Raw genomic sequence first — 19,837 nt, forward strand, 5'->3', positions numbered from 1 at the left:
ATCTAGTAAACTGCCTTGGGAAGGTTCTGTCCTTAAAGGGATCTCTAGGTCTCGCTTTCCAGCTTAAAGAATTAAGGTCTGGTCAGAAGCACCAGAAGAGATCCACAGCTAGGATCCAATATAGTAATTTCCTTTCTTTCTGAGTAGGGATGTTGGAGGATTCTGCCACAGACTCCAGTGAGGCCGGATTCTAAAGAATCCCCGGAATCCGTGGCGGAATGGCCTCCCCCCCCCCCCGGAATGGACCTACCTGGTGCCGCCATGGCAGCGGATGTGGCAGTGGCTCTGGCTCGTCTCCCGGCCGCTGCCGGGCTGCTGCGGCCGGAAATGGTGGCCGTCGTAGCAGCCGCCATTTGCGTGCCTACATTAGGCCGTGGTAGGCTACATAAATACTTATGTAGCCTATCACGGCAAAGAGCAGGGGCGCAAATGGCCGCCGCTATGATGGCCGCCATTTGCGGCCGCAGCAGCCCGGCAGTGGCCGGAAGTCTGGCTGTGGCCGGCGGCTCCGCAGCCTTTCTGTGGAGCAGAGCCAGCTGGAGAGGATTCCGGGGGGAGGGACGGATTGCCTCCCCCCAACCGTGGATGCCCCGGACCGGAACAAGGTAAGAGATTCATATATCGCTATTTCTGAGATGTATAAATAAGGAATGATAGTAGCAGTGATTTAAAATATTTTGACATGGTTATTCCCCCCGCCCGCAAGATCGACCAGGGGGGCTGGGCCCTGCCACGATAATCAGGCAATAAAAGATTGCTGTTGTAGTCAAGGCTAATTGATAAAAATGAGAAGTGCAGCAATTTTCTAGAAACCAGCAACCAATGGAACCATCTTCCTTGTGGTGCCTTGGAAGCAGAGCTTTGCTGGGGAGGGAAGAGAATTAATGTGGAGAGGGAGGAAGACAAGAGTTGAGGTTGGAAGTGAAGAAGCCAAGCTCTGAACAGTGATCTTCTAGTTCTTCTACCATTCATGAACAGTGTCTCTTCAGTACAGTTCAGATTCCTTTTGAACTGAACCACCTTGAGCCTCCCCTTAAAACATGTTTGGGGTCCCTGGTTGTGGTTGTAGATGGGAACAAGGGGAGGCCCTCACTTATGTCCTCCCCCTCACCGTTATGACCTGGCTATCACAATCCTACAGGAAAGTTTTCCAAACTTGTACTGGAGTTTGTTTCTAATGTCCTTCTCATTTTCATAGTTTTGCTTCCAAAAGAAATCCTTTAATATTTATTTATATTTATTTTATTTAAAACATTTCTTGGCCGCCTTTCAGAGCAGAAGCCCTCCCAATGTGGCTTACACCAATAAAATACATAAAAACAGGTAAAATATTAAAAGTGATAAAAACATAAAAACAACAATAACAGCCAACAATAAAACCAGCAACAACAATAATGGCAGTAACAGCAACAATAGCAGTCATGTCAAGAGAAGGCCATGGTAAAATTATATGTTTTCAAGGCCTTCTTAAAAGCCTGCAATGATGGAGTATGGCAGACCGCCAATAGCAACTTGTTCCAAAGGTGCGGGGTCACTGCAGAGAAGGCCCTTTCATGTGTGATCATCCACCTGACTGCTCTCACAGGTGGGCAAATGAGAAGGGCCTCTCTTTCTGATCTTAAAGTGCAGGCTGATATGGGTGAAGACGGTCCTTCAAGTAACTTGGTCCCAAAACATTTAAGGTTTTAAAGGTCAAAACCAGCACTTTGAATTGGGCTGAGAAACACACTGATAACCGGTGCAGCTGGTGCAGTCTAGGCATTATGTGATCAAATTGCCTCACCCCCACCAATACGTGGGCAGCCACATTCTGCACGAGCTGGAGTTTCTAAACTGTCTTCAAAGGCAGCCCCACATATAGTGCATTACAGTAGTCCAGCCTGGATGTCACTAGTGCATGGATAACTGAGACAAGGTCCATCGTCTCCAGATAGGCTGGTATGCCAGCTGCCTCCCTAAGCTGGTAAAAAGCACTCCTGGACACTGCAGCCACCTGGTCTTCCCCAATTAGTTCAGAGTCCAGGAGGACTCCCAGACTGCGCACTTGGTCTTTTAGGGGGAGTGCAACCCCATCTAAGACCAGATGTAAACCTCCATCCGAAGTAGTTGGTTTCCCAACTCACAGTACCTCTGTCTTGTCTGGATTAAGTTTCCACTTGTTCACCCTCATCCATCCCAAAACAGCCTCCAGACACTGGTTCAATAATTCCACAGCCTCCCTGGGATGTGCCGATGGAAACAAGAGGTACAGTTGAGTATCACCTTCTTACCAATATTTCAGCCCAAACCTCCTGATGACTTCCCCCAGTGGTTTCACGTAGATGTTAAAAAGCGTGGGGGACAAGTTAAAACCTTATGGCACTCACAGGCTAATGGCCATGGGGTGGAACAGAAGTCCCCCAGCACCTCCTTCTGAGACCGCTCTTCCAGAAAAGACCAGAACCATTTTAAAACCATGCCTCCCAAGCCCAATCCAGATAAACAATCCAGAAGGATAACATGGTCGATGTTATTGAAAGCCTCTGAGAGGTCCAGAAGAACCAGCAGGGTTGTATTTCCCCCATCCATTCCCCGACATAAGTCATCAACTAGGATGACCAAGGCTGTTTCCATCCCATAACCAGACCTGAAACCTAACTGGAATTGATCTAAGTAATCAGTTTCATCCAAAACGGCTTGGAGTTGTGAGGCCACCACACACTCCAGCACCTTGCCCAAGAATGGCAAATTTGAGACAGGGTGGGAGTTATCTGAAACCATAGGATCTAAATTTGGTTTCTTCAGCAAGTGCATCACCACAACTTCTTTCAAAGCTGCAGGGGCCTCACAATCCCTCAAGGAGACATTTACCACCTTAGAGGTCCAGATATCCAGCCCAGCTCTGGAAGATTTCACAAGCCAGGATGGACAAGGATCTAAAGGGCAAGTAGTAGGCCTCAGTCCTCCAAGCACTTTGTCCACGCCCTCAAGTTGCACAAGTATAAAGGTATCCATAACACTACTAGATGATGCATCAGCCCTGTCCATATCAGACTCTGTCAAAACAATGGCATCCAAGTTGGCATGAATGTAAGCGATTTTATCTGCAAAGTGTCTGGCAAGTTGTTCACAGCAGGCCTTTGAGGGTTCAAGTTCTTGTGTTCCAAGGCCTATACCCAAGAGGCTTTCATGTAACCACGCAAAAGAGCTCCGCTGGATGACACTGAGCAGATGCAATGGTGGCTGAGAAGTAGGATTTCTTTGCCGCCATCACCACTGCAGAATAAGATTGCAAGTGGATTCTTACCTTTCAGTTCTACAAAATAACTTCAACAAAGCTTGTAAAGAGGAGAGCACTTGGAGATCTGAGCTTGTGCCAAAATGCCACTTTGAAATGCTATTTATCTAACGTGATTACATTAGGATGTAGATGCCCTATGCAGATTGACTCAAAACTGCAACAAAAATCAAGTCCTTCCCCATATAACAGAGAAGGATGAGGTAGCCCTACTACAGAGGAATACCCTGCTTATTTCTTAATAAAGGGGGTGTGCAACATGCAGCCTGCAGGCCACATGTGGCCCCTGCCATCTGTGATATGGCCCCTGCAGCCCACAAATCAAATCAGTGGTTTGCCACTCAATTTTGGCAGCAAACTGCTATTAAGCGGTAAAAAGTAACATTTAGCAGATTTTTTCACAGTGGCATGATGGTGGTAAGAGTATGGCTCACTGGTGGTGGTAAGAGTATGGGAGGTCAGTGTGTGAGTTTGGTGTGTGTGTGTGTGAAAACTGACTTCTGGACCCCGAGGTTGTCCACTCCTATCTTAATAGATTGGAGTAGACATAAACTCCAGCACTAGAGATCAGGAAAACACAACCTCCAATTAATGTAGAAGGAAAAACACAGAGAGTGGATCAGTAGCAGCTCTTGGGAGAGCGGGCAGGGAAGCAAACCATAGATGGAACCAAAGGGTCTGCTCTACAACAAGAGCCCATTAGAGAGACAGGGCAAACTGATGCATGCAAATTAACTTCAATATCATACGTTCAAAGCAAAAGGTTGCGGGATGTCTATGATCCTTACAGCAAAATAGAAATACTCCTTTGAGTCCACATTTGTCTGCTCCACCTACAACTCCCTGCACACATAAAAAAGCAAACTGGCAAGTAAGTTCAAAATCATGAGTGCAAAGCAGAAAAAGGGGAGAACCACACAGCAACACAGTGACCTGATTTGCACGACATGACAACCCACCATGGCTGATCAACCAAGGTGGGTTGTCGTGTTATGCAAACCCAGAGTGGTTTCTTATTTTTCACAAACAAGCCATCATGAGCCACCCATGGTGGCTTTTTGTCTCATTCGAACCCATCAGGATGACTTCATCGTGGGTTGTTGGGAACAGCTAGAGAGATGCCCAGCAAGAGCAGTGAAAACCTCTGCTGCTTCTTGGAATCTCACTAGTGTCGCTGCTATCCTCCCTCATCCCTTCTCGGTGCCCTCTACCCCGTGCTTCTTAAAATAGAGAAGAAAGGACACCGGAGTGTCCCAAGTATGTTGGCAACTTCCCCCCCCCCCCAGTCTTGCACAAGTGCACAGGAGCAAATGACTGCAGCTAGGAGATCTGCACAATTTTCCCGTCCATTTTACTGTTCTGCTTTGCGATTTGCAATTTGCAAAGTCCTCCACTTCAGAGGCGGAGTCCTCCACCACTTGCAGCAATCTCCCCCGAGAGCCCAGGCTCCTCCTGGTCTTCTGACATGGGCTGTTCTCGGGTGCTCTTCATCTCTGGAGCTCCTGCTCTGAGGAAGATTCTTCCAGTGGGGGCATGACAGTGTCCCACCTCTGGAACAGACTGCGGATTACCAACCTATCCACTTGTGCGATAAGGAGAGGGCTTGACTCAGGATGTCCGTGAACGCTGTCCTCCTCGGCAACATGAACTGCCATGAGTCCAATGTTTCGAGGAACACACTATTCGTAGATTTCCAGAGTAAAGGCCAACATGGCTCTGGATAGAGTACCCCCTTGCTGGTTCAGGTAATAAACGGTAGTGGTGTTGTCCAGTACAATCTGCACAGTACAGCCCTGCAGCTTCGAGTCAAAGGCCCTCAGTGCCTTCAGGATGGCAAGAAGCTCCAGCAGGTTGATATGGTGCTGAAATTTGTCCCTGGACCATCCTCCCTGTACCTAGAGGGTACTGCAATGTGCACTTTACCCCAGAAACAAAAAAAGAACAAAACCTATTTGTTCCTTTTCCCTCAAAAAGACAAAGAACGACAGAGAAGATTCCCAACGAGACTAGTAGAAAGTGGACATATAAAAGACATAGGAAAGGGGTGGGGGGGAAGCAAAGAACACATGAAGTTGAATTCTTGGCTAATCCTGCAAGTTGCTATGGGGTCTCAGTAACTCGTAAGATATGCCTAGCAGTGTTGCCCTTAATTACAAAATGTCAATGGACAGAAAACAAGGGCTTTGCATTAAATCAGCATGTTTATCAGCATGGAGAATAAGATGACCATTTTATTTTATATATCCAAAGAACTGAAAACTGAGAGCAGTTTCTGTTATATTGTGCAAGAACTGGATCACAAATTTCCTGTACTTTCTGTTTCTGGGCAACAAATGTCATCTCTTTCCCCCAACAGTAACACAACTTCCCAATGCAGAAACAGCTTGTGCATGTCCTGGGTAGAAGAAAACACAAATGGTGTAGTTTGGATATAACATTGTATACAGGAACATAAATGTAAAAGGCAATGTTCTTATACAAATAGATTTTGGAGGCTCTCATCAAACCAGGAAAACTGTTTTTGCATAGCACGTTCCTGCTTAGAGTTCTATGAAAAAACTCTGGTGGTTGTTTTATTCTTTGTGTAAATTGCCCTGGGAAGCTAAGGGCAGCATAAAAACAAATATAATAAATAATAAATAAATGGAGGAAGTTTCACGTGTGCACAGGAACACCTGCATTTGCCCAGTATTTCTGGATTGGAATGCTTGGACTAAAATTGTTTCAATCTCACTGACTTCGATTATTCTCAAGTAATTTGGATATTGTACTTTATGGATTGCAGTCTTTCTTAATAACAGATAAGGGATGCAATCCAGAATGCATTTAACCATGCCTAGATTGTGACCAATATTTTTAATAGCTTCTTTTATTATGTTGTATTAACATACAACATTAACTCATGACTTACTGTGCTTGGATACTGACTTACTGTATAACTTTTCAAAAGTGTATAACTGTTAATAACTTTTTAATAGTAAAACACGATAATTCCCCAGCATTGGCACATTTTGATCACATGTCTTTTGAAACTATTCTCCAGCCTTCCCCAACCTAGTACCCTCCAGATGGTCCTCTCCAAATTGACTATAACTCCCACCATCCCTCACTATTGTCCATACTGGCTGGGGCTGATGGAAGCTGTAGTCCAATACATCTTGGGAAGGCTGGTCTCTAATTTCAGGGAAAAGCCTGAAAGCACATATAGTAAGGCATTGAAGTCTACATAGCCACCCACCCTTATTAAGGGTTGTGAATTTAATACCAGAAGAAGCATGCAAAAGTAGTACAATACATTGCATTCAAGATCTCAAAATAAGATTTTAATTTTCACAAGTCACATACGAAAGAACCCTCCCCCCTCAATATAGCTGTTCATCAACTAAACTTATCTCTGTTCCTTATGTTCTTATAATCAAGGATCTAAAGTTTAGACCCTTGCTTATAAGGGTCTAAACAATGCAAATACAAAAAGAAAGGAACATCAAAGCTTGTTCTCCAACTGGCTATTAACTCTAGAGCAGGAGTAAGCAACCTTTTCGGGCCCACAGGCACATTTGCCATTTTTTTCCCGATTCTCTGTATTCTTGCCCCCTTAGCTAGATTTTCTCTTTTCTTGCCCTCTTATCCGGATTCCCCCTTTTCTTCCCCCCCCCCTTTACATGGATACCCTCTTTTATTGACCATCTCTTTACCTGAATTCCCTCCTCGGGATTTCCTTTCTCTTCTCTTCCGGCTCCCCCCCGCTCCCGCTGCCCCCTACTGTCATGCTGCTCCTCCTCCCCTGCTCAAGATTTCCTTTGCTGCTTCTTTCTCCCCACACCTGCCAGTTCTGCCACCCACCCACCCACCCCTGCAGTCACTTTTGATCTTCCCACCCCTGCCCACCAATTCTGCTGCTCCCAATCTACCGACCCGCCCGCCCCTGCCACCACCTCTTCCAATTCTTCCCTACTCACCTGCCAGTTCTGCCTCCCCAAACCTGTCTGCCTGCTACCACAACTGCGTCTTCCCCCCTGCCCACTACTTCTGCCACCCCCAACCTACCTACTCACCAGCACCACAGCTGCTGCTTCTCCCTTCCTCCACCATTTCTTTCTGTTGCCATGCTCACCTCAGGAGCAAGGAAGGAGGAAGTCTGCCAACTTCATGTTTCCTTGCTGCTGACCTAAGCACATGGTAGGAAGAAGGGGGTGAGTGGGCATGCCTGGGAATGGGGAGCTAGAGTCCTGGTGGGAACACCCAGGGGTTCTGATGCATGTCATAGCACCCATAGGTGCAGGGTTGCTGACCCCTGCTGTAAAGAATCCATGAGCAGATAATCCCACTGATGAAATTGTATGGAGAATTAAGATTTATTATTATTATTATTATTATTATTATTATTATTATTATTATTATTATTATAATAAACTCATATCACACATTTTCAGATGTCCATTTCTTTGGAATATGTTTTATGTTTCTGATTCCAATGTTTCTGTACTACTTTCCACCCACCAATAAATACTGTGGCTTTCTTAAGTGTTTGGAGGCTAATTCCATGTAAAGCCTGCATTTCTTTCTTTACTAATCTTGAGCAAAGTATCTGACTGCCAGATACCGGAGATCAGCTGAATCCGCAGTGGCACATACAACGGCTTGACTCCTGAAGCTGCACTATAATGTCTACAAGACTGATCACAATAATAAGCTATTTCAGTCCCCTTTGCCAGGCAACATCCATATTCTCCCTATCTCTCCATTTCTAGGCAGGAGAACCAGCTTCCACAGCTCTTATTCAACAGAGGTGCGCTGGATGCCACACTAGAGGGGAGAAGAAGATGCTATATGTTCCATAATGCCTTATGCCACCATATCTAGAAAATATGGCCAAATGAAAATGGCCATTTATATTCTAATACAATATATCCATGAAATCGTATTTCTCAATAGCTTACTATGCAGGATTTGACAAAATAAAAATGGTTTTGCATACCTTTGTTTACTGTTCTGTTCTGTCGAGGCCAGCCTGAGTCTCACCTCTTTTTTATCCTCTGGTCTTCAAGAAGCTATTGGATCTGGAAAAAAGGATACTTATTGAAAATATATTCAAAATTTTATTTTACTGCAGGCTTAATTTTTATATTGTTAATTAAACATTTTAAACTGTATTATTTGTTCTAGAATCACTGTGCTGAAACAACAGCTCCTAGGACATGGGTGGGCAACTTGTGGCCTTGTTTTGACCTACAACTCCCAGCCAAAGGTGATTGATGATGGGAGTTGTAGGCCAAAACATCTAGAGGGCCACAAATTGCCAACCCTCTCCTAAGATCTGGTATGAAGGGCCTAATGCTGGATGTCTTCTCCCCTTGTGGTACCACTGGGGCTTTATCTTATGCTGCTTTTGGTGCTTGTTGTACCTTCCTTGGTCTTCAAGCAGTAACAGCTGTCCCGTGCATCGCCTAATGCAACGCTCTGGAGTTGAGAGATGTTCCTGAAGATATTACTTTCTACACCCTTTACTGGAGAAATAAAGGGATTTATTTCTATAATCAAATCCAGTGCAAAAGGACAAACATTTAGTTCTTTCTGAATAGCATTTTTACTGCTAATGTATGAACCATACTACAAGTATGGTTCATAACTACATTGTCAAACTACAAGTTTATCTCCCACAAAATTCTGAATTTTCAGGCTTAAAAAAAGACAAGGCTAAAGTCTAAGTAAATACAATTGGGATTGCACTGTAAAATCACTCAACCAAGCCTTGTGCTAAAGATCAAAACTGAGTGCAAGTTATTTATGTCCAAGAGAACAGTATCTTTGGCTGCTACGGAGCTTGAAACTACAGCAAATATCCTAGGAGTGGAGAATATGATGTCAAATATCTTTATGCTTGAACTTGAAATCAACAGCCAGAAGTGATACTCTCAAAGATGGTTCCATGACAAATAATTTCAGACACCATTTTTCAGAATGTTACATATCTCATTTGAAAAGTGAAAGGACGGGTATCTCTATCGAGCCCCGAGAAAACCTTACTTACCATAATCATACAGTTCAAATAAAAACAAGAAAAGCATTGGTAGATTTAGGCCTTGCATGAAAAAGGATGCTTGAGATTTTCAGAGTGTGTATAGCAAAGACAGAAACTTGGTACTCTCCAGGTATTTTAGACTACAGTTCTTATAATTCCTGATAATTGGCCATGCTGGCTGGTGCTGATGAGGTCTGTAGTCCAAAACATGTGGAGGGTACCAGGTTGCATACCCCTCATGCATAAGGTGCCAGCAGGCTCAAACCAGAGAACCTAGCAGCAGGGCTAAAGTGCCCCACTCTCTGTGACACTAGAGTAGCTCATAGACAGAGTAAATTTCTGGCCTGCTTCTTACTGCTTCACAACACCACCCTGAAAATGGCTGGAAGGTGTACTACTGCTTGTCTGCCCAGACAGATCAGGTGATCTGAGGAGGCAATAGAGGCTTTGCTAGCCTTGTATATCTGCTGCCTCAAGGTTGGTTGGCTGTATTAAACTATTCCTCAACCACTTTGGTTACTCTAAAGCAGGGGTGGGGATCCTGTGGCTCTTCAGATGTTGCTGGACTATAACTCTCATCATCCCTGACCATTAGCCATGTAGGCTGGGGCTGATGGGAGTTACAGCGATGGTGTGGTTATCTCTTAAAAAATGAAACCATGTGGGCTCAGCATCACATTTGTCAATTCAGCGATAGCAGTCCAAATGCCTACCTATGCCAAAAAAGAGACTGCAGTGTCATTGCTGAAACTCCTGCAACAATGTGGGAAATGAGTTCACACAAACAGCCTCTCTTGTGATGTTGCTGAATATGAGTTAGCAGTGTGATGAGGCTACAAAAAAAGCAAATGCGATTTTTGGTTGCATCAACAGAAGTACAGTTTCTAAATCACAAGAAGTAATAGTTCTACTCTGCTCTGTGCTGGTCAGACCTCACCTCGAATACTGTGTACACCACACTTTAATAAGGATTCTGATATTTTGGAACAAGTTCAGAGAAGGGCAACAAAGATGATCAATGGACTAGAAACTTAGTCCTACAAGGAAAGATAGAAAGAACTTGGTATGTTTAACCTTGAGAAGACTGAAGGGAGATGTGATAGCACTTTTCAAGAACCTAAGGGATTGTCACACAGAAGAGGGATGCAATCTGTTCTTTATCACCCAAGACTGTAGGACATGAAATAATGGACTTAAGTTACAGGAAGGAAGATTTTGATTGAACGTCAGGAAAAATTTCCTAAAGGTCAGAGCAGTCAGACAATGGAACCAACTGCCTAGGGAGGTGGTGTGCTCTCTGTCACTGGAGGTATTCAGACAAGGACTGGGCAGCCATCTGTCAGGGATGCTTTAAACTGGATTCCTGCACTGAGCAGGGGGTTGGACTCAATGGCCTAAATGGCCCCTTCCAACTCTATGATTCTACTTTAACAGCTGAATATATTTTTAACTTTAGAAAGTTCCTGTGTAGTCAGTAACACATGAAAACAAATTATGATATATTGATTTGTGTTTAAATGTTCAAAATAATGTGACTGCAAACACAAAAAGTTAGGAATCCTAAAGATAAGCCATTCTAAAGTTGGGCATACACTTTACACTCAACGCTCTGTGTCAGATGTCAGAGTTGAAAGTCAATTCAATCATCACACTAATCCTTAAGGCTGCAATTCCCTATCCAATAACTTGGGCGTAAGGGTACTTCTGAACAGACCTGTATAGGACTGAACTGTAAATCAAGTGTAAATGATAGAAGATGCTCAACTCATTTTAGTATATTGAAGAAGAAACAGAAAGCACAGTATTTTAACCTTACGGAGTTTAGCGCTGAAGTCAACTGTGTGCAGGATGACAATCATTATAGATTAGTACTCTCCCACCAGCCAAAGTTACTAAAATAATCAATAGAAATAATTTTTAATTCTTTTAACTGCATTGTCTACCTTTACTGCCAATAGCACGCAAGAAAATAGTTTCAAAACAATAGTAATAAATATCCCTAGAGGAATGCAATGACTCTGCAGTTCATAATGTTGTTAAAATTAAAACTAAAAAGCATAATCAACACCTTAAAGTCCCATTGATGTCAATGGGAGAGTTAAGGATATGCTGTACTTAAAACTCTCCCATGAAAATCAATGGGGCTTAAATGTGCTTAACTTTGGCTGGATTGAGTCCAGCCAAGTGACCAATGATATCATCCAATACAGAATATATACTGTTATGAAGTAGATAAAATTCTCAAACACAGTATTACATAGTGGTTTTGTGCCAAATACAAACATGTGCCATTCTCGAATATTATGCTTTGTTGTACATTAATCCTAAAGTACATTTATTTGTAAGCAAATCTCTCATACAGTTTGCTTTTGTTTGATAACAAGTAATGCTTGATTTTCACCCTTCAGGTATTATCCACCAACTAATGCTTCTGAACTAAGCCTATCAATTGCAATGAAGCTTGCACAAAAGCAGAATCCAGAGGTCTACCCAAACTGTTTTGTTTGAATGTATGGGCAAACATTACTATCTAGGGCAGGTATGTCATTAATTGAATATAATGATACATATTCAAATTTTGATAGTTTTTCAAAGAATGCTAGAGATTAAAATGTTAGCACTGATCAATAGGAATATATAATACCAAAAAAGTTATCTAATATTTTATTTAATAGGTTTATATACCGCTGTCCATATCTAAAAACATCTCTGAAGTGGTTGCTGTAGAAATATATGGTGAAAATAAAAACACATGTTCTTCTTTATTATTTGAAAAAGTTGTTACAAATCAATGGTGGGACAGCAGTAAACAGAAAATGTACTGGCATCTGTTTACTGAGGTTGGAACAGCAAAGATAAATTATTTGCTTTATAATGCAAAAAAACACTCCATTAGTTAAAATATGTAAAAGATTTGCAATATGTATAAAATGGCATGAAATTCCACATAAGTTAAATGTTAACGAATTTACTGAAAGAAAAATGATTACCTGTGTGAAATATACTTAGAAAACATGACATATGAGCACAATTCCAAATAGCAACATTCCCCCATCAATCCCTTCCCTCATCACTCAAAATTACTATGTTGATAGATGTCCCTGCCTACAAAGTAAACTTCTTCCTGTATAAGACAACAGGAACTTTGCCAATGACTTTAGTGGTCCAGCATTGTTTTTAATTTGCCTTTGGGCATTGTTAAGGTAGCATGTCCATACCCTTATATGAACTTCCATATACAGACCTCACCTGTTGATTTTAACCCTAAGCAACTAGAGAATTCAAAGAATTCAACTTAGTTCCTTCACATTTTTTCAAACTTCTGTTTTGTCACAGACTTTATCGAAATTGAGTAACTGGTGCAAAACAAAGTTATGGTAATAAACTGAATATTAACTAGATGTAACAGTAGCATCTTCCAAATGAGTTTGCATATTACCTTATGATTGTACTTTTGCTCTGCTGTTCATCTCTTGAAAGGAAAAAAATAATAAAAAGTTGTTTAAAAACTCTTCCTCTCTTTGTAATCCTGCTGATAAATCCCTGTGCTGCTGAACTCTGTTGCTGCTGGACTGTGTGCAGCAAGATGTACAAAACAGGCTGTTTTTAAATAGCCAATCACATCCTCTTTGGACCTCCCAAGCTTCACTGTGCGATCAGGAAAGGCTTTGTAGCAATACAATAGGGGTTAAATACTTCCCTGTGTTTAAAAGCAAGAAAATCTGCTTACTTGCTTGAAACTCTTATTCAAAAAATGGTTCTATCAGATTTCACGTAGCAGCAAGTAGTTAGAAAAAGTGTCATTCCTATAGCTACTGATTCACAAAGTGGATAACTATGGAATGAGTTAAGTATCAATATTCCCTTGAGGTCTTCCTCTGTTCTGGATTTGCCCTCAAATTGCTTGTTTTAATCTTAAAAACCTGGTTTATTTCGACCTAGCTATTTGCTAGAATATTTGCTAATTAGATTAGTACTCTTCTGGTCAGATAAGGATGGGAACTCCACAAAATAATCTCTTTATGGTGACAAAGGAGCCCTTCAACATAGGGAAGGGAAAATGCTCAGAAAGTCAGGGTGGGTTAGAAGAAATGACCACATTATACACAAGGTTAATGCACCAGATTTATCACTTTCTCCACTTTGCTTTTCAAGCAATTGCCTTGACACAATTAGTCAAGAACAATGATGCCTTTCAAACCTCCCTCTGTGGAAAAATATGACATCTATAAATACAATATATCTCTTTGCTGACAGAGCACACAATGTGACTTCTAGAAAAGTCAACTCAAAACTGTTTCCATTGTCATTTTGCATGCTCAAAACAATAAAAAATGTTCCTTTGAAGCCCACTTAGTCTCCTTGAAGGCCAGTTCAGAATTTTCACAAAAGCACAATCACCATGTAACATAATCTACTTCAAAGCATATTGTCAGGGAAGCCTAACAATAAGCACAGCCACATGACCTCTTACACAAGACATACTCCAACTCTACTTTGTTAACTATGGCAATTCTAGGCATGTGTTATCACTAGCCTTAGAGTTAGGATTTAATTAGTAGATAATGATACTTACTTTGAAAGCAAAATTACTTTATTTAATAATTCTATGTATGTTTTCAATTTTCTGTTATTGCTAAAATTACTTATTTAAGTAGACACATCTGTGGCAATAACTTTTTACAGCACCTGCTGATACAAAACGTATGTACTGAAAATTAAACATGACATGAAGTTAATATTAGTACTATTTTAACTCTTGAAGAAACCCTAAAGTGAGAACCTAGCCAAAGATAAACACTTCTAAGTTTCATTAGTTTCAATGGAGGGAATTAAGTACATGCTTTACTCTCCCACTGAAATCTATGGGACTTTAGAGTGTTGCTTTGGCTGGATAAATAAGTTTTCAAATCTGATGTTATCATGCCTTGTTGTAATTATTCTTTCACCAGAATATGATATCTCAACTACTTAATATATAAATGAAAGTAGTTGTATAATTAAAAAATGAATTTTGAAGTGAAGTTCTAGGTTTTTATTTTGAACAACGACAAGTTTTCCATTCTTTAAACATGAATGGGAAAAGGACAGGTCTGATTTTGTAGCTTGATTGACCAAGTCTAATCAGAATTATTTCTGCACACTGCTTCACTACAGCAATAGCCCCATTACACACTAAATGCTTCTGGAACCCATCCCCTTTCAGCCTCCTACTGTGACCCATTACTTTCCAAACAGTAGCTACTCAATGGGCTAGTCAAATCATTCAAAGGAAGAAGGTGCTATATGTAATGGTCATCTCGAAACCATACCAAAATCTGTCATTCGATTTCTGGGGTAGCAACTACCTATAACCAAATAATTTGTGACCATGTTTAAGCCTTATCTTAGTTTTCTACCTTGAAAAATGAGAATTCCTTTTCATTTTAATCAGTACTTCTGGTGTGTTTTATATTTATTTTCAGACTCTGGATGATTTAAACTAGATGAAACTATTATTGGAAATGTTCTTTTATTTGAAGCCTATTTGTCATGCACATTTCAAATAAATTCATTTAATTAACAGCTTGATTTCATCCATATTTATTCAAAAGTAAGTCCCACCGAGTTAAAATCAGATTTATTTCTAAGGATCACTGCCTTGTTGTGGCGAAGGGGCTTGTGTAACTCAGTGAAGCCATAAGATATGCCGTGCAGGGCCACCCAAGACAGACAGGTCATGGCGGAGAGTTCTGACAAAATGTGGTCCACTGGAGAAGGAAATGGCAACTCACTCCAGTATTCTTGCCAAGAAAACCCCATGGAACGTATCACAAAGCTAAAAGATATGACGCCGGAAGATAAGCCCCTCAGGTCGGAAGGTGTCCAATATACTACTGGGGAAGAGCAGAGGGAATTTCCAAGTAGCGCCAGAAAGAGTGAAGCGGCTGGGCCAAAGCCGAAAGGACACTCAGCTGTGGATGTGTCTGGTGGTGAAAAGAAAATCCGATGCTGTAAAGAACAATATTGTTTAGGAACCTGGAATGTAAGATCAATGAATCAAGGTAAGCTGGAGGTGGTCAAACATGAGATGGCCAGATTGGACATCGACATCTTGGGAATCAGCGAACTAAAATGGACAGGCATAGGCAAATTTAATTCAAGTGACTATTATATCTACTACTGTGGGCAAGAATCCCTTAGAAGAAATGGAGTAGCACTCATAGTTAACAAAAGGGTGGGAAAAGCAGTACTGGGGTACAATCTCAAAAATGATAGAATGATCTCAGTACGAATCCAAGGCAAACCATTCAACATCACAGTAATTCAAGTCTATGCCTCAACCACTGAGGCCAACGAAGCTGAGGTTGATCAGTTCTATGAAGACCTACAACACCTTCTAGAACTAACACCAAACAAAGATGTCCTCTTCATCATAGGGAATTGGAATGCTAAAGTAGGAAGTCAAGAAATCACTGTGATAACAGGCAACCATGGCCTTGGTGTACAAAATGAAGCAGGACAAAGGCTAATAGAGTTTTGCCAAGAGAACTTGCTGATCATAGCAAACACTCTTTTCCGACAGCACAAGAGGTGACTCTACACATGGACATCACCAGATGGTCAATATCGAAATCAGATTGATTATGTCCTTTGCAGCCAAAGATGAAGAAGCTCAATACAGTCAGTAAAAACAAGACCTGGAGCTGACTGTGGCTCAGATCATGAGCTGCTTCTTGCAAAATTTCGGATTAAATTGAAGAATGTAGGGAAAACCACTAAACCATTCAGGTATGACCTATATCATATCCCTTATGAATATACAGTGGAGGTGAGGAATAGATTTCAGGGATTAGACCGGACAGACAGAGTGCCTGAGGAACTATGGATGGAGGTCCGTCACATTGTTCAGGAGGCAGCAACTAAATCCATCCCCAAGAAAAAGAAATGCAAGAAAGCAAAGTGGCTGTCTGATGAGGCTTTACAAGTAGCTGAGGAAAGAAGGGAAGCGAAAAGCAAGGGAGAAAGGGGAAGATATATCCAAGTGAATGCAGAGTTCCAGAGAATAGCAAGGAGAGACAAGAAGGCCCTCTTAAATGAACAATGCAAAGAAATCGAGGAAAACAATAGAATGGGAAAGACTAGAGATCTTTTCAAGAAAATTGGAGATATCAAGGGAATGTTTTATGCGGGCATGATAAAGGACAAAGAAGGCAGAGACCTAACAGAAGCAGATGAGATTAAGAAGAGGTGGAAAGAATACACAGAAGAACTATACAGGAAAGATCTGACTGTCCCTGATAGCCATGATAGTGCGGTCACTGAACTTGAGCCGCACATACTCGAGAGTGAAGTCAAGTAGGCCTTAGGAAGCATTACTAACAACAAAGCTAGCGGAGATGACAGTATTCCAGCTGAGCTATTTAAAATCCTAAAAGATGATGCTGTTAAAGTGCTGCACTCAACATGCCAACAAATTTGGAACACTCAACAGTAGCCACAAGACTGGAAAAGGTCAGTTTACATTCCAATTCCAAAAAAGGGCAACGCCAAAGAGTGTTCAAACTACCGCACAATTGCTCTCATTTCACATGCCAGGAAGGTTATGCTCAAAATCCTACAAGCTAGGCTTCAGCAGCATGTGAACCGAGAACTACCGGAAGTACAAGCGGGGTTTCGAAGAGGCAGAGGAATTAGAGATCAAATTGCCAACATTCGCTGCATCATGGAGAAAGCAAGAGAATTCCAGAAAAACGTCTATTTCTGCTTCATTGACTACGCTAAAGCCTTTGATTATGTGGATCACAACAAACTCTGGCAAATTCTTAAAGAGATGGAAGTACCAGACCACCTTACCTTTCTCCTGAGAAACCTGTACGAGGGTCAAGAAGCAATAGTAAGAACCGGACATGGAACAACCGATTGGTTCAAAATTGGGAAAGGAGTACAAGGCTGTATATTGTCGCCCTGCTTATTTAATTTATATGCACAGTACATCATGAGAAACGCCGGGTTGGATGAATCACAGGTCGGAATTAAGATTGCCAGGAGAATTATCAACAACCAGATACGCAGACGATACCACCCTAATGGCAGAAAGCAAAGAGGATCTAAAGAGCCTCTAGTTGGGGGTAAAAGTGGAGAGTGCAAAAGCTGGTTTGAAACTCAACATTAAAACATCTAAGATCATGGCATCTGGCCCCATCACTTCCTGGCATATAGAAGGGGAAGAAATGGAAGCAGTGACAGATTTTACTTTCTTGGGCTCCAAGATCACCGCAGATGGTGACTGTAGCCATGAAATTAAAAGACGCTTGCTCCTTGGGAGGAAAGCTATGGCAAACCTAGACAGCAGAGTAACAAGCAGAGACATCACCTTGCCAACAAAGGTTCGTATCATCAAAGCTATGGTTTTCCCAGTAGTAACATATGGCTGTGAGAGCTGGACTATAAGGAAGGCTGAGCGCCGAAGAATTGATGCTTTCAAACTGTGGTGCTGGAGAAGACTCTTACGAGTCCCCTGGACTGCAAGGAGGTCAAATCAGTCCATCCTAAAGGAAATCAACCCTGAGTGCTCCTTGGAAGGACAGATACTGAAGCTGAAGCTGAAATATTTTGGCCATCTAATGCGAAGAGAAAAGTCACTGGAAAAGACCCTGATGCTGGGAAAGATGGAAGGCAAAAGGAGAAGGGGACGGCAGAGGATGAGATGGCTAGGTAGCATCACCGATGCAATGAATATGAACTTAAGCATGCTCCGGGAGAGAGCGCAGGACAGGAAGGCCTGGCGTGCTATGGTCCATGGGGTCATGAAGAGTTGGACACGACTTAACGACTAAACAACGACAACAAAAGTGTGTATTGGACTGCAGTCTAATATATGACACATGATTTCCTTAATATAAACATTTACATTTTGTTCAAAATGCTGTTCACCCCCTTGGCCAAAAAGATTAACTAAAGGCACAATCCTATTCAGATAGGCGGCCGCCTCTGAACTCAGAGGCGACCGCCTATCCAAAGCAGGGCAGGAGACGCACGGAGGGGATTGTTCCCTCTGCACTTCTCCTGCCCTGCATTTGTGGCTAGACAGCACATTTCAGCTGTCTAGCCACAGGCAGGCGGGGAGGAGGCTGCCAGCCGACACATAGGATGTGTCGTACCAGCATTTCCACCTTCCCCGCCCCAGAACGCCCCCCAGAATGCCCTGTTTTGGCTGCTCCATGTTCCTCTTCTGAGTGCAGAGCACAAACCCCTTCCGCACTGCCTGCGAAGCAGTGTGGAAGGGGGGAAGATCGGTTCTCTGGGAAATGACCTCGGGGCACGGGCTCCAAGGTCAGTTCCCGGAAAACCACATATCCTATGGCCATCTAGCCTCTGACTAGCAGCCGTAGAATTGCTCCCTCCTGCTACTGAGGTTTTTAATAGTATAATACCAGTTTAGATCAACAAAAGCTTTAAAGCCCTAACTGCTTCTGGAACACTATCAAAGGTAGGGATGGCGGAGAATTTCTCCACGAATCTTCGGGAGGCCGAGCGCCGAGGCATTCGGCCCCCCGAAAGTGTTGGGGAAATTCTCCGCCGCCCCCCCCGGGATGGGACTTACCGTGGCCGAATGTCCCTCTCGGCGGCGGGTCCCGGCGGCGTTTCGGCGGGTGCGGGGGAGGCAGCCGGTCTCCCAACCGGCTGCCGCCGCCACCATTACAAAATAAAAAAGTAAAAACAAAAATACACACCCGTGATAGGCTACGTGACGATTTACGTAGCCTATCATGGCTAGATTTCCAAAGTCAGCCATGATAGGCTACGTAAATCTTCACGTAGCCTATCACGGGTGACTTTGGGGGAAAAAAAAAAGCGCGTACGCAAATGGCCGCGCCCATGGGCCACCGCCATTTGCGTACGCGCTTTTTTTTTCCCCCAAAGTCACCCGTGATAGGCTACGTGACGATTAACGTAGCCTATCATGGCTGACTTTGGAAATCTAGCCGTGATAGGCTACGTTAATTGTTATGTAGCCTATCACGGGGTTTTTTGTTGGTTTTTTTCACTTTTTCTTTCGCGGCCAGGGAGACGGGGCGCTTCTCCCCGGCCTGAATTTCGGCCGGGTGAGGCAGGGCGCCTCCCCCCCCGGCCTGAATTTCGGCCGGGCGAGGCGGGGCGCCTCCCCCCCTGGCCTGAATTTCGGCCGGGCGAGGCAGGGCGCCTCCCCCCCTCACCTGAACTTCGGGGGGAGAAGCGAAGCACCTCCCACCCACCGCGAATCACCCCTGCGAAAAGGTAAGTGACTTTCGTACATCGCTAATCAAAGGTCTAAATAAACTGTGAAGTTGTATATCATACAAATCCCTAGCAGTACAATCCAAACACCACCAAACAGCTGTCGTGTGTGTGTGTATGGAATGGAGCTTGCTCTCCTCTGATGGTGGTGGGGAACATGTCCATCCTGAAGGTCTTGGTTACACCTGCAGAAAACTCATCACCAGGAGGCCCTGAAGTGGGGTGTTCTGGTGTGGGATAGGATGGATCTGCACCCGCCTGGAGCTAGTGAAAATAAT

The 19,837-nt window shown here is 42.9% G+C and overlaps 1 protein-coding gene across 33 annotated transcripts in view; it reads right to left on the reverse strand.

Annotated features, from left to right (window-relative positions):
* NRCAM (neuronal cell adhesion molecule) overlaps positions 1-19,837 on the reverse strand; it is a 218,278-nt gene that overhangs the window by 129,665 nt on the left and 68,776 nt on the right. For 25 of the 33 annotated variants that reach the window (XM_084810717.1, XM_084810713.1, XM_084810723.1 and 22 more), the window contains one exon: positions 8,256-8,337. The gene's annotated coding sequence lies outside the window, so the exon portion shown is untranslated. Of the gene's footprint in view, positions 1-8,255; positions 8,338-10,012; positions 10,133-12,738; positions 12,880-13,029; positions 13,399-19,837 lie in introns of those variants that run through there. The other 8 variants (XM_084810730.1, XM_084810742.1, XM_084810727.1 and 5 more) reach the window with 3 other exon arrangements.

Source organism: Heloderma suspectum, chromosome 7, assembly GCF_057233095.1.
Source record: "Heloderma suspectum isolate Gila_16-S chromosome 7, 16-S_ref, whole genome shotgun sequence".
In the NCBI taxonomy this organism is placed as follows: Eukaryota; Metazoa; Chordata; class Lepidosauria; order Squamata; family Helodermatidae; genus Heloderma; species Heloderma suspectum.